This window comes from Python bivittatus, unplaced genomic scaffold (genome assembly GCF_059951505.1).
Source record: "Python bivittatus isolate LINGU-HERP-01145 unplaced genomic scaffold, Pbiv_v1 ctg000080_np1212, whole genome shotgun sequence".
In the NCBI taxonomy this organism is placed as follows: domain Eukaryota; kingdom Metazoa; phylum Chordata; class Lepidosauria; order Squamata; family Pythonidae; genus Python; species Python bivittatus.
Window position 1 is genome coordinate 14,945,839 of NW_028277035.1, and position 15,643 is coordinate 14,961,481.

Sequence of the window (15,643 nt, forward strand, 5' to 3'; positions counted from 1 at the left end):
AATAGGAAAATGCCCTGAGTTACTGCCCAATGGTATTGTCCTCATTCGTGAGTGTAGACCTGGTAAACTGACACTGGTGGGGTGGAGGAATGAAGGCATGAATGCATGAATAAAATGACAAGCATACCATGGCAAAGAAATATAAACATGCAGTTACTTCATCCCTAAATGAAGCAGTATCTGCTCATCCTTCCTCTACCTTGTTGGAAGCCTGGAAACAACTTAGTATCAAAAACAGGGAACTGATGAAGTGATGGGTATTAATGCAGAGGGCAAATGCTAGGAGGAAATGTTTGAGCCAAAAGCTGGTTAGAGAGCAGAGGGTTTATCCCTACATCCATACACTCTCGAAACACATCTCTGATCACACCCATTATGGTTAGCTGACCTCATCCCCAGTGTAATCGATGGAAAAGCAAAACAAGATAATAAATACTATGGGTCTGTCATTGAAAAGTGGAATAAGAGAGAGAATAATGACAACCATCTCACACATGGGTGGGACAAAATGAGGCCAATATCATGGGACCAAAGGAAAATGTGAGTGTTGTCAGGGTGTGATTGTTCTGTAATAAAGTACAAGTGGGAATCTACCTTTAGTCCAGTTAAATTTATTGCTTCCCAGTGGAATGAGCTTCCATTCAAGGTCTTTCCTCCCTTGGACCTAAACATGTCACAAAAGTGCCTCAGTAAACTCTTTAACTGCCATGTCCTCATGATGTTGCCTTTATCTCATCTTTAGCCCATTACTAGCTACTTCAGTGTCAAAATGTTTTTTTCCCTTATTTGAAAACAGCTTTTGCTGTGGATAGAATCTAACATGTTTAATTCCTAGGAGTCAGATCAGCCCTAGGGTGTGGGATTTACTCTGACTGGTGTAGGCATGTCATCTCCTCTACTGTCCATGGGTACCGTCTTCCAAGCCTTTCTGGTTTGGGCAGTGGGAGAGTCCAGTTCTTTCTGTTTAGGCTCTCCCCCTCTGCCTGCCAGGTCTCTGAGCTGACAGAGGTGGGGGAGAGGGTGCACAAGGTTCTCTGCTGATTTATTATGAGCCTCTTCTATGGCCAGTCAGCTGTTATTTGGGTTCCTTTTGAACAGTGGTTTAGTACTCTTCTAGAAGACGTATAAGCCCATGTTTAGAGACAAAAGCTGAAAGGCCTAGTAGGAACAATGCACTGGCAGAAAGCTAGATCTCCCTTCTACCATACAACACCACCCTGCCTGTCTACTGTTAAACAGGTTGAAGAAGGCTAAGGAGAGCTATCCCATGGATTAGCTTTCAAAACTGCAAGGTCTCCAGTCCCACTAATCACATCTGGCAGAGCTGTGGGATAGTGAACCTGGGAGTATAAAGAGTTAGATCTGCTGCTGTCTAGAAGTGTCAGAATTTGGGGGGTGAGGGGCTGATTGTGGGTTTCCTGTTTTGTGGCATTACTCTTTTTACCATAGGAGTTTATAGTGTAATTTGAGACTTGCGGTACCTACACCTATCTTTTCTTCTTGTAAATGTGACCAATACATTTGATTACTGATTCTTTTCCTCTTTTGAGATGATACTTGGAAGGAAAATGTGCAAAGCCTAATCCCTTTGGATATCTCCTCAATAACTTCTTCATGTTGTAAAATGTGAGTTACATCAGTGACAGAACCTTGGCCACAAAAGGTCTCTCCCACAAGCTCTCTTTAAACCTGACACTGAGCTGAGTTAGTACTTTGGGAGTAATGTGAGAAGTTACTTGGCTTTGTGTCATCAATTCAGAGCCAACCTAAGAAGTGCCAAGAGTTAAGAGGTAGTTTGGGGAGCAAAGTTTTTTTTTTTCCTCCTGGTTTCCAGCTGCCTACCATGTCCCTCAGGTACCTGTGGAGTGAGATAACTTGTCAGGAGCAAATCTGTTTCTGCCTCAGCTTTTGATAGATAGGACAGTTGGGAGAACAAACTTTATTGCTGGGCACCATTCAGAAAGGGGAGTCCCTTGGCTCTTTTTGAACTTACCCCAAACTGGAATTTTATATATTTTCCACCTGAATTGCTACCTTAAGGACTGCAAAGGTAGAACAAGTTAGATCTACAGTATGTCCATCTGAGGATGCTTGGCTGACAGAGATTAGTTATTCAGGTTGCTTCCTGTTCCCCAAATTTGCTTGTGGCTGTACTAGGAAGTATGCTGTTGAGTTCAGTTTTTCATGTACAAGCACACTTTATACTTTTCTTTTGATGTTACCTAGATACCTTATATTAAATGCCCATTTATTCCGGGGGGCGGGGGCTAAAACAGGAAGAGAGAAAGAATTAAGTCAAAGATGGGAGGGCAGTTTGTGTCTATTGTATTTGTCTAACTATCCAGGACTAATTACAAAATGTAATCTTTTATACTATACTGTTATAATCATCTCTGTTCTTTATCTTTCCTATCCCTGTCAAAATTAAGATCTTCACTAGTGATTTACAGTGTTTTCTAGCATCATCCACTTACTACTGAGTTGAGATAACAGCAATGAGGACAATTTTTGTATTGTCTCAATGATGTCTAAGTGACTGTAGAAGGTGCTATAAGTCACTACTGGAGAAATGGCCTAAGGCTGTGTTCTCATGACATCTTGAACCACAAACCAGCCAGCTACATTTTAGCCTAGCATATTGTATGAATCCAGTCAGTTTAGGTAATTTATCATTCAATGTGTCATACTAATCCAGAAAACTGGGATAATAGAGATTAATTTAAACATGTGTATATACGTTGTACAAACAGAGCCTAAACTTACTAGAACCCAGAGTCTATAATATCACTAACACTTAGTTTCCTGTCCTGGCAAATTTTGCCTGAGTAGCTAAATCATTTTTGTTTGTTGTTTGTAATATGTGCTTATAATGTTATACTTTTGTGTATATACAATATGTGCATTTAAAATAGTGTCTTTAACTTGGCTTGAATGTTTTTAATTATTTCTGACTTGAGAAATAGCTGTTCTGTACTTCATTGATGAACAATATATGTATCCGTCATATGCACCTCATACTCCTGGAAAATGCCTCTTGTTCATATACCCATCTGTACTTGCCACCTATTCTGATTGCATTTCATGGAATCTTTACCCATATGAATGGAATATATGTTTGCATACTCATTAATGGAGGAAATGCAGTAAGAATGTAGAAACTTGTATATCGAGTTGTGGCTATATCTAGGATGTATACAAACAGTAACAGATATTCCATAGTGTTTATGCATAATAGTTGATCCAGATGATCAAGCTATCTACCAAATCTGTAATTTGTTTTGGTTGTCCTGACTGATATCTGATACCTACTATACAGTTCCATTCATTTGGGTAGAGATTCCATGAAATACAATCAAAATGGATGAAAACTATTCAGTAGGAGTTGCTTGATAGATGGTTTCACATTTTTTTTGCCCTCTTTAGTTATTGTATTTGAAACATTTTTAAGTGTACAACAATAATTCATTAATAACTTTTTGAGTTTGCTTTTTTATTATATTTTTCAATGCAACCTTTTGGTTTCTGCAGCAAACAAAACCTGTCACCTTTCTTGTGTTGAGTGCGAGTCACTTAATTTTAAAGCTGATGGCTTCCTTCCCATTTAAAATACAACCTTTGGCACTGTTCTTGTAGATTTCTCCTCCACTGAAGTTTTCTCAACAATATTATAGCCAATTAACCTGTTCAAGAACTGTGATGGCTAAATCAAAGCTGAGCTGTTGTAATACAGTTCAGCTCCTTCTTGAGTTAATTGCTATTAATCTTATCTACTTTCTCTGATAAACTGAGCCAATATTGCTCATGATTAAATACTCAGGTTTGGCCACTTTTTAATGACTTTTAAACCACTTTTATAGGCTAAACTCCATTTTAATGAACTCTTTTCAGAGAAACATGGATTGCCATGTTATTGTCACCTTAGCAATAACTGGAATAACTTGAATAGACACAGAAGAAATTCGGTGACTATATTTGCTCAACACACTGAAGTATGCTTAGTGCTAACCAAGGTAAGCATACTAACTTGTCCATTGTCCAAGTTGGTTAGGGGCAGGGTTGTCCAAGTTAATCAAGTTAATTATCCCAGCAATGGCCTCTAGCTCTTCTGCTGCTGTGATCAGTTATACTAGCAATTTTCGCATTCACAAATGTTGATATTGTTGTTATTATAAGAAAAGATTGACAGTAGAAGATTCATTCCCCAGACCATAAAAACAAGATTTTCCAAAAGATAGTCTTACTCCCTCTAGGAATGTCCATGGATTATCAATTGTCTAACATAATGCAAACAAATTGATTCCTCCCTGAAGACTTCAGAATTAACAATAATCTTTTCTGTTGTTTCTAGTGAAAATAAATAACTGATGCAATTATGTACAGTACTAGTATCTCAGTATACCTGTTCATTTATTATTTATTTATTCAATGTGTATGGCCACCCATCTCACCTAAGTGACTCTGGGTGGCTTACAATAGTTAAAACAACAGTCCAATAAAAACAAGTTAAAAACCAATATACAATATGCCAGCATATAAAACGTCGATAACCACTTTAAAACAAAAATAACCATGGTCAGCAGCTTAAGCATCACAGGGGGAGTAAGTAAAGAAATGTGTCATGAGATCATGACACAAACCCCATGACATAATTGTGTTGATATCAAGTTGCAAGTACAAAAGGTCAGGGTATGCATTGTGACCTCATAATGCAAGTTTTGTCATGTTTTTATCATTACAGTCAGTAGCCAATGTTTATTTCAGGAGAGACAGTGTTTTACAGTATTCAAAGAAAAATAAAATGAATTGCTACAGTTTTTTTTTTCTGGTTTATTTTCTACAGAAAGACAATCCAAAATTTTATCTGAAATCATGAGCCCGTGAAGTCTTCCTCGAAAGTATTTCAGGAAAGGCACTACTGTGATGGTGCTATTCAAATATTAAGGCCCACAGCATCTGGGCCTGATATAGAGGTGAAATCTTTGGAAGCCCCTAGGGATACATCCACTTCAAAGAAGGCTAGCAGATGCAAGAAGGCTTGATTACAAGAGAAGGCTCATCAGAAATGGATAGTTACTTTGACTAGTTAGTCCTCAATGTACACCAGTAGGGGATGGGTGAAGATTCTAAGGGTGTAAGCATGAAAACCTTCAGTTAGAGGGAACAGTATCCAACTTCAGCCAAACTACTTTGGTGATATTCCGTAACTGCTCCACTTCTACCCATTTGAACTCTTCCAGGCCTGAAGCTTTGAACACTATAAAATTAATTCAAAAACTATCATGTTTACATAGTTTCTCTTCTCATCTAATTATTGACTTTTCTCATCTAATTGTTTCACTGTTGCTAGATCTACCTCCATATTCATCAGCTTGAGCTATAAAACAGAACACTGAACCCCATATTAAACTAGGATAATTTATGTGCAGTTTGAGAAGGAAGCAATAGATTCTGTGGATATTTGAAGTACTGATGTTGTGTTAGATTTCATGGTTACACTATTTCACAGAAATATTAATTCAGGTGAACAGCTAACTGAAACAAAGGACATGATTACCATATATCTATCGAGAAGTATCACTATTAAATAAAAGATGCTTCAGTAGAATAACAAGGACATAGATTTAGCAGGGCTGGCTATGAAATCAAAATTTCATATGTCCTTGAAGTACTAGGTTAGTTCTGTTTAGCTTCTATAGCACATTTGATTTCCATGGATTTCCATGACCTTTAATTAGACATAATTATATTACTGAAATCAAGAAGATTCAAATGTTGTGGTTGGATTATATTGTAGATTTTGAGTAACCCTTTGACTATATCTTCTGCTTTATAGTTGGCCCAATTTTTCTGTGAAGATAAGACAAGAATTTTGTAGTAATATTAAAGCCTTACACATTTATTATAGGAAAAAACCTTGCCGTAATACATTTAAGACTTTATGGCTTTTGGTTGTTTTTGCTCTAACATGTTACAGTTGTCTGGAGGTAATAAGGCAATTTATTAATTCCATTATTAGAAAAAGATTGTGTAATGCAGTCATTATTCTTTTGTGAGTATATTCTTTGCTTTAGGGTCATTGAAAATATATAGAGGAGTAATGGCAATGGCAGTCAGTTCTGAAATTAATTTCTATTCTGTACCAGAATAGAATATAAAAATTCCTATGGGAGAATCACTATGCTTAGCTAGATAGGATGATTATTGTTAGATATGCAGCATTCCCAAATATAAAGTCTGCTGCTCAGTTTGGATCAGTATTACTTCTGTGGAAACCAGAACAAGACTTACACTTTGGAAAAAAGCATTTACTTAGCTTGAGGCAATGCGAAATAAGGAATACCTGCAATGATGCTGTCTTTGAAGTTCTGGAGTGTGATAGGAATATAAGTTATGACTAAAGAAGTCTTCAAGGCACTTTTAATTCCATGATTTGGTTGGATAATTGTACCCTAGCAAATAATTATTTCATCATTACATTGAGCACTAACAATAAGATTTACACTGTTTTCTACTCTTATGATGCATTCCCAAATATAGAATACTGTTGCATTACCACTCACTGGATTTATAAGTTGTTTCCAATGGAGAGTAAACTAACCTACTTTTCCTCCAGCAGCATTTTGCAATCCATTTTCAGAAGTGCACTGCTTCTTAGAAACAGAAATACCTGGGAGGCAGGGTGCGGTCAAGAATCAACCTCTGCTCCAGAAGAGAAGGAAACACACACTCAAATACCTAGTCTTCCTAATGGAAAGATACAGTGTAGGAAAAAGACATATTTTCCAGTGTTTGCAGACCACTTAAACATGTTCAGCTTCTGGTATGTAGGACAGAGTTATTTGGATACAAATTCCATTGAGACCAAAACTATTCAAACATTTATTCACAGTTATATGTTCCTGTATGCTCAGAAAGTGATAGCACATGGCCAACTAGGTTCAGAAGCTAAGCAAGGTGTCCTTGGTATGTACTTGATGGGAGATCTCCAGGAATTCTAGGATTGGGAAGCTTTTTTAAAACAACAAGAACAGCAACAATCAGGATAAGACAACATCCAACCACTTCTATATTACTGTTGAAGGAAATTGCATGGATATATCTTTGTAATCACCAGAAGCTGAGCTCAACTGAAGAACAACTTTATCAGTTCTTTTGAAGAACAAAGTCAAAAATCATAAACCTAAGGAACTGGGCCTTAAGTTTACTAGGTTCCTTTTCAGGAAATACAGTGTTCATAGAGCAACTGGAATTCTCTAAATATTATCTGAATAACAGGATTCTGGTCCAGGAAACAGAATAAAATACCAGAGTAGAGCAGAGATGATACTTAGAATTATAAGTAAGGGTTGAGAACAGGGTGTGCAACTTTTCCCAGGCTGAGGGCCTCACATAGCCCGTGAGTTGTATAATAAAGAGGGGAGTTGGACGTGGTTGTAGAGCTTGTGTGCTCCAAAGAGGATGAAAGCTATGCCAGAGGTTCAACCACACCGTTCAGGTCTCATCGGAGAAGCCAGACGAAGAGTGTCTCTCCCATAAACAATATGCTGAGACATAATTTACAGAAACCCATACTGGATCGGTTGTCGCCCAGGTCAACAAGGACCACACTAGGTGTTCTAGTTCCTGGACATCTGGTGACAAGTAGGCTACAGGACTCAGGACTTTTGGCTGAGCAACCAGGGCCAGCAGCTGCAGAACTACTGGAAGAAAAGTTGCTTACCTGTCACAAATATACAAATACTGAAAACAAAGAAATAATGATTTGCTATTACAAATCAAGTCCAACAAGAAGAGGATATCTGAAAAGAATGCACCAGTTCTGGAAAGAACAACAACCGGAATCAGAAATAACAGAACAGAGGCTAGCAGATCAACATTGATTTATACCATGAAATAAAGTATTCACAGAAGTAGAACTGGAAGAACTGCAAAGGTATACCCAGGGCAAAGAAATCAAAGCCTTGCCAGAAGTAGACTTCTGAAAGAACACAACTAACTAAAAAACAAGAGGAATTGAAACAAAGAATAACTGAGCATCTAGAACAGCACAAAAACAACAGAATAAGGTTGCCTGCACTGAAGTTTGTTACAAAGAAAAAGCTAGCACAAGTATTAAACGATGCTAATACTGTAATATCAAATATGAGCATCAGCTCACTGCAAGAAACAAACCAACTGATGTACAGCATGGCTGCAGTTATAACTGAATATCTTGGATGCAAAATCAACAAACAAGCGGAGGGGGGGGACCAAACAGTGCACCACCAAAATGGAAGATCAGGTTGGAAAATAAGTTCAGCATGCTAAGATCAGATGCAAGCAAGCTAGAACAGATTAAAGAAAAAAAGCCGAAGAACAAAAAGACCAAAGAATACCTGATCAAGAAATATCACCTAGAAACAAGGAAGATCAAGGAAGCACTGGAAATAATAAAGCAGCAAATAACAGCCATAGCCAAACAGATCAGCAGATATGAAGCTCAAATTGCACACTACAGGCAGAATCTCCAATTTCAGTCAAATCAGAAACATTTCTACCAATCCATCAATGGACAGACTGCAATGAACCAGTCAGCACCTGACAGAGACACAGTGCAGTTCTGGGTGCAGCTATGGGACAACCCAAAGAAATACAGCAAGAATGCAGCTTGGATAAAAGAGGTAGATAAGAGTACAAAAGAAGCTGAAATGAAAGAACTTGTAGTAACAGCAGAAATGGTGGAGAAAAGGGCAAGGAAGATCAAGAATTGGTCAGCACCAGGTGAAGATGAACTGCATGGTTCAGTCAGATGTTTCAGACTGCTCTGCACCCACTCATTGCCAAGCAGTTTAACAATATCCTGCAAGGAGGTGAAATTGAAGATTGGTTAACATCTGGCAAAACCTACCTGATAATGAAAGATCCAGCAAAAGGGGCAGCACCAGGCAACTACAGGCCAATTACCTGCTTGTCAACAACTTTCAAGTTACTAACTGGTGTGGTAGCTGATGCAGTCCCACAGCAGCTAGTTGAAAACAAACTGTTTCCATCTGAGGAGAAAGGAAACTGCCCAAGCAGCAGAGGGACAAAAGATTAGCTCCTGACAAGATGATTTTGGAAAACTGTAAGAGAAGGAAGATGAACTTGAATGTGGCTTGGATTGATTACAAGAAGGCATTCAACTCCCTGGCACAAGACTGGATAATCAAGCGCCTAGAAATAACAGGAGTCAATAGAAACATCACAAGCTTTGTGCAAAGATCAATGGCACAACGGAAGACACAGTTGTTGGTCAATGGCGATAGACTGGGAGAGGTTAACATCAAGAGAGGAATCTTTCAAGCAGATTCACTATCACCACTATTGTTTGTCATTTCATTGATTCCTCTGTCAAGAATGCTGGACAAGTCAGGACATGGCTATCAAACATCAAAAACATCTGCCAGGTTATCCCACCTCCTTTGCACAGATGATCTGAGACTGTATGGAAAAACACCATCTGAAATGGAATCGCTGCTCAACACTGTCCAGATATACAGCCAAGATATTGCAGTGGAGTTTGGACTGGACAAATGTGTCACCCTTACCATCAATGGGGGGAAAATAGTGAAAATTGAAAGAATCAAGATGCCCAATGGAAATAACATCAAGAGTCTGGATGAAGATCACAAATACCTGGGCATCCCTCAGGCTGACAACATCAAGCACACTGAAGCCAGGAAGAAGGTTAGTAGTGAGTACATCAGAAGAGTGAAGAAGATTTTAAAGCCCAAACTCAGTGGTGGAAATACCATCAAGGTGATTAACACCTGAGCAATTCCAGTCATTAAATATACAGCTGGAATAGTGGACTGGACTCAAGCTGAACTAGAAGCACTGGATAGGAAGACTAGAAAAATAATGACAGTGAATCAGGCCTTTCATCCATGCAGCGATGTTGACAGACTCTACTTACCAAGGAGCATAGGTGGGTGTGGAATGTTGCAAGTACACCAGATAGTTGAAGAAGAAAAAAGGGCATTGGAAGAATTTCTGAAGGACAGTGAAGAAGATGCACTGAAGCTAATACACTGTGAAGGCTTACTGAAAACCAAAGAAACCAAAGCGGCCTATGAAAAAGACCAAATGAACAGAAAAGAGGCATGGCAAGGGAAAGTATTACATGGCCAGTACACAAAAAAATTAGCAGGCAAAGCATATAAGAACAAGACTTGGCAATGGCTAAGAGCAGGAAAGTTGAAGAAAGAGACAGAGAGGCTAATTCTGGTTGCACAAGACCAAGTCTTAAGAACAAATGCATACAAAGCCAGAATTGAGAAGACAGCAACAGACAGAAAATGCAGCCTCTCCAAAGAAGCTGGAGAAACAGTAAACCACCTAGTTAGCTGCTGCAAGAAGATCGCACAGACTGACTACAAACAATGGCATGACAAAGTAGCAACAATGATGCATTGGAATATCTGCAAGACATACCATTTGCCTGCAAGCAAGAACTGGTGGGACCACAGAACAGACAAAGTAATAGAAAATGAAGAAGCTAAAGTTCTTTCTTTATGGAGGAATTTAAAAAGACAAGCACCTGCCACAATACACCCCAGATTTAACAATTGTTGATAAGAAAGATTAAAAAGTCTGGATAGTGGACATTGCGATCCCTGAAGACAGCAGAAAAGAACAGAAAGAACTGGAGAAAATCACAAAATACAAAGACTTGCAAATAGAAGTAGAACGACTCTGGCAAAAGAAAGCAAAGATAGTATCAATAGTAATAGGCACCTGGGGGGCAATCCCAAAACAGCTGGAGTACTACTTGAAGACTATCGGCATTGACAAAATCACCACCAGTCAATTGCAAAAGGCAGCTTTACTTGGAACAGCTTACATCCTGTGACGATACCTCAAACAATAACATCTGCCTATCCCAGGTCTTTGGGAAGGACTCGATAGGTAGATAAAAATGCCAAATCCAAACTAAACATCTGGCTGACTGTGCTACCAACAATAAATCAGTCAGTTGCAAAAGTCAGCTTTACTTGGAACAGCTTACATCCTGCGACGATATCTTTAACACCATCAAACAATAACATCTGCCTATCCCATGTCCTTGGGAAGGACTCAATAGGTGGACAACAGTGCCAAATCCAGTCTAAACATCTGGTTGACGGTGCGACTAACCATAATAATACAGCCAAGACAAAACTAAAAATTGGCGTAATTGGTAATTACAATATATTAAATTTAAATATGGTTAACATGATTACTCTCCAATCATATATTTAATACTTTCCCTGTTCTCTTATTTAAAAAATTGCAAGATATAACAATTAGGAGATTTCAGGGGGTCCCTTCAAGCTTTGGGAAGGCTGTGTAGGATCTTAATCTATATATTGCTGAAACCAAGTAAACCCTGAGTAAATTCCTTGGGCCAGATTGCTTGTGTAACAAATGGACTGTGTTTGTATGACACAACAAACCAGAAATTACCGACCCCATTTTAGTCTTGGTTTTTATACAAACCCAATCCATGCAATTAGTTTATGGGTCATGTCATGTAAACCCAGAACATTGGGTTAATGGAGCAAATTAGGATTAAATTAAGCACAGGTGGTATAGTATGAACAATCCCACTCAAGTTGTCAGTAAGGCAAGAAAAGGACAACTAGTCCTGAAGTGAAATATATTATATATTATATATAGTATATTATGTATACTATAGTATATATATATATATATATATATATATATATATATATATATATACACATACATACATACATACACATACACACACACACACACACACACATATATATATATATTATATATACTGTATATTATACAGTACACATACATACACATACACACACACACACACACACACACATATATATATATACACATTATATATACTGTATATTATATTATATATAGCCTATAACTAATAATTTATATATTATAAATTTTATTATATATAGCCTGTAACTAAGAATTTCAAGGCATTATCAGGATACAGGTAGTCCTAATTTAGTGATTGCATTGTTTAGCGAACATTTGCAGTTACGATGGTGATGAAAAAGACCAATCCTTGCATTTTTGACCTTTGCAGGTCTGTAACGCAAAGGAAAGCTGAAGAAAGATCATAAGTACAGTTGCAGTTTCACTTAGTGACTGCTTCACTTAATAACTGAGTTGTCCATTCCAGTTGTGGTCACCAAAGAAGGACTATCTGAAGTCCAGAAAAACAAAGACAAAATGGTGCATCCTGAGTACTAAAAAGAAAGCGCAAGGAGGTTAGGAGTTACTGATATTTTAAAATAAAAGACTCAATGCTAGTGACAAAAATATGGGATCCTGGTGTATGATACTGTAAGGATGTAATAATATATCTGGACTAGACTGTTTTTTCCACCGACTTCTGGACTGAGAAATTCAGAGGTGTCCCTTATAGATTTACTGGCAGGATGGTAGTTTTAAATAGATAAACACAGCTTTACTGGAAAATCATTCTGGGAAATTCTGTTCAGTCTATTTAAAGAAGGCACAAGCTCCTTAATTCAATCAATAATGGAAGTATATGAGTAACAGCAGTCCCACAAACACCCTAGTTGGCTGCCTTTTTTAGAAAAAAATTAAACTTTGAGCCAAGGCCTCTAATCACTAAGAGAAACATAAGGTACCTAATTGTATGCGAATGATGAGCCAGTACATGGAATCTTGAGTGTTTGCAAAGTCTCATGGAGATAACATTACTGAATTGGGGAAATGGATAATTTGATAAATTCTTTCCCTGGATTTACGCATCCTGATAGTTTGCATTCTCACACAAGGTTCAGGTTATGATATCAATTTTATCATGCAGAAATACTATTCAGCTAGTCTACAATCCCAAGTGGATCTACCACACCTTGTTTCCAAAGAAGATTGGTTGAACTCTGGCTTCATATAGCACACACTGACTTGGCAATGTTGTGCAGCATTACTAACCATTCAAGTAATTTTTTAAAGCGTTTATGTAGCAATTCATGCATGAGTCTAAAATGTGTTATTTGGCTGACAGTAAGTTAATGAACTTGCTGCTTACTTATGTAACATATGTCCTACTGCACAGACACAATGTCAGCTTCTCCAGTGATCTGTCAAAACTAAGTAGCATATACTTCAATATATGTGACAGCATATACACAAAAATCTATTCAAAGTGTGTCTTGTAAATTCAATAAACTTAAAGGCTGCAACAGCTATGAGTATGCATTGCTAACATACTCATTTGACAACAAAGAAACATGATTCCTGTTATAATGGTGGCTTAATCGGAGGCATTTCTGCTGGTGTCCTACAGTCCATTAATTAGCCCTAACCAAAGACTGAAAAAGTTGTTATTATTTCTAAAATGACTATCTTATTTTTAGAAAGAAACTCTTAAGTATATTTTTGTTACTGTATCTAGGGATCTTCTGGAATTATCCATTAATATCTTAACAGTCCCTGAAAATTCTTTCTCTGCTCTCTGAGAATTAATAGGAGAAATTTGTACCTACAACAATGTAGTATAGATATTATTCAACAGTCCTATGTTTCCTTGGCTTTAGCTTAGTGTGAGCACCATCCTTCCTTATCTTAGTGTGAGCACCATATCTAATTTCTTAGGTACCAGTAGCCATTTTTCATTTGTTCTCTAGGAGCAATTAGGTCTCTGGACCTCCACAAAATACTTGTACAAAGGTAGAACAGGCTTTAGCTGATGGGTAAGCCTGCCAGTCTAACAATCTGTCAAGATTCATCTTCTTCCCCCAGCCACAGCCCCACCTTATGTTAACTACAGTGATGGATAGAAGTTTTCTCACGAACTTGTGACATTTGGTGAGAGTGAAGACAAAGCAACTGGCACACCAGCTGAAGCTGCAAAAAAACTCCCCCTCCTCCCCCCAGCCACAGCGTCCACCTGCTATTTGAGCAGGAGCTGTATGCTTAGACCCCCCAAATTCCAATCCAGCTCCTTTGGGGTGAGCTCAGAGAACAACTACTGGGACTGATGTTATCATTTTGCCTAGATGTTTACTGATGACCAGTAACTCCATTTTTAATCAGAGCTTTTTGTGCCTTTGACAGCCTCCAGACTTTCCATAGCATCTCCAGTGGGGGCTGGGGTACTGATATATAACTGAATACCATCAGCTTTTTGATCACATCTCAACCCAATGTGTTATATGACCTCTTCCAGAGATTCCAGATATATATTAAATAACTGTAGAGGAAGGAGAGAATGGCTTTGAAGGACGGGAAGAAGAGCCGCTACCAAGACAATGGTCAGATAAAGAAGGACTGAGTCTGGGACAAGAATGTAACCTGAGTAAATGTCTCAAACAAGACTCTCCCTAGTTCTCACAAAGATAAAGGGAGGAAAGGGGGAAACACATTCAGACTTGCAAGATTCTGTTACTATAGCTTTATAATTAAAGTAGTACTGACCCACATGACATTGTATTCTTAATCTAATCTACCTTGAAGGGCTGACAATAACATTGGGAAGAGCAGAGAGTCCTGTGGGACCCTACCTTGGAGTAACTATAGACTTAAGCAGTCTCCCCTATCACCACCAACTGAAACCACTCATTCAAGTATTAGTGGGAACATCTTAATATGATGCCTCCAACTCCCAATGCTTATAGACATCATGGTTGATGGTATCATATGCCACTGAAAGGTCTAATAACACCAGGAAGAGCACACTCCCCCCTGTCTAGATCCCAGTGAAGGTCATTGACCAGAGAATTCTATTTCTGTCACATTTCTGGGCCTGAATCCCAACTGATAGAGATCTAGATAACCCGTTTCTTCTCTGGTCCTCTGTAGCTGATTTTCCATCACTACTTTTTCAACAACCTTCTGTGAAAGGAAAGGTTGGAGATTGGGTTAAATTAGTAAAAAAAAAAAAAAAAAAAAGGCTGTTACTGTCTCCTTCAGATGATTATACCCTCCATCAAAGAAACATTGATTATCTCCTGGATCTAGCCACTCATGCCTCATGTGACTACCCAAAAAGATAGGAGGGTATACATCTAGTTCACAAGTTGCAAAGCTCATACTACAAAGGACCCTAATTACTTCTTTACATTCTAAAAGCTCAGTAGAAAGAAGGAGAAGGGGGAAAGGCTTATTATACCTGGACATTGTTAGCAATGTTATACTTCTTACCATGGCAGTTTATAGTGACACAGTTAAGAGCTTCTCAATGAGTTTTCATTTCACTTCTTCAGAATTATAAATATGTGAAGGTCAAGCTGCCCTAAGATAGCAATGGATGTGCTTTGTGCATGCCCACAGAGTTAATATTTACACTAGATAATATATAGTCTAAGTATTTAAAATTCACAGATCAGTACTGTTTTATTGCATATAGATATCCTATCTACCATATTCTGAACTAACCCATGATCTTCTCAAAAGGAAGGATGAATCTTCTTCAAGTGGAACAGTGTGCCTTAATAAAGTGCTTGGACACAGGGACTTTATTCAATAAACATAAAAGCCTTAATCAATTGATGGGTTTGATTAGTCCCATAATTCAGTAACCACTGATTTAAAATGCAGATATTTAAATAGACTTTCATTAAAACAATTCTTTCTGACAAAATTTTAGCACTGTGAAAAGAAGAAGGGAATA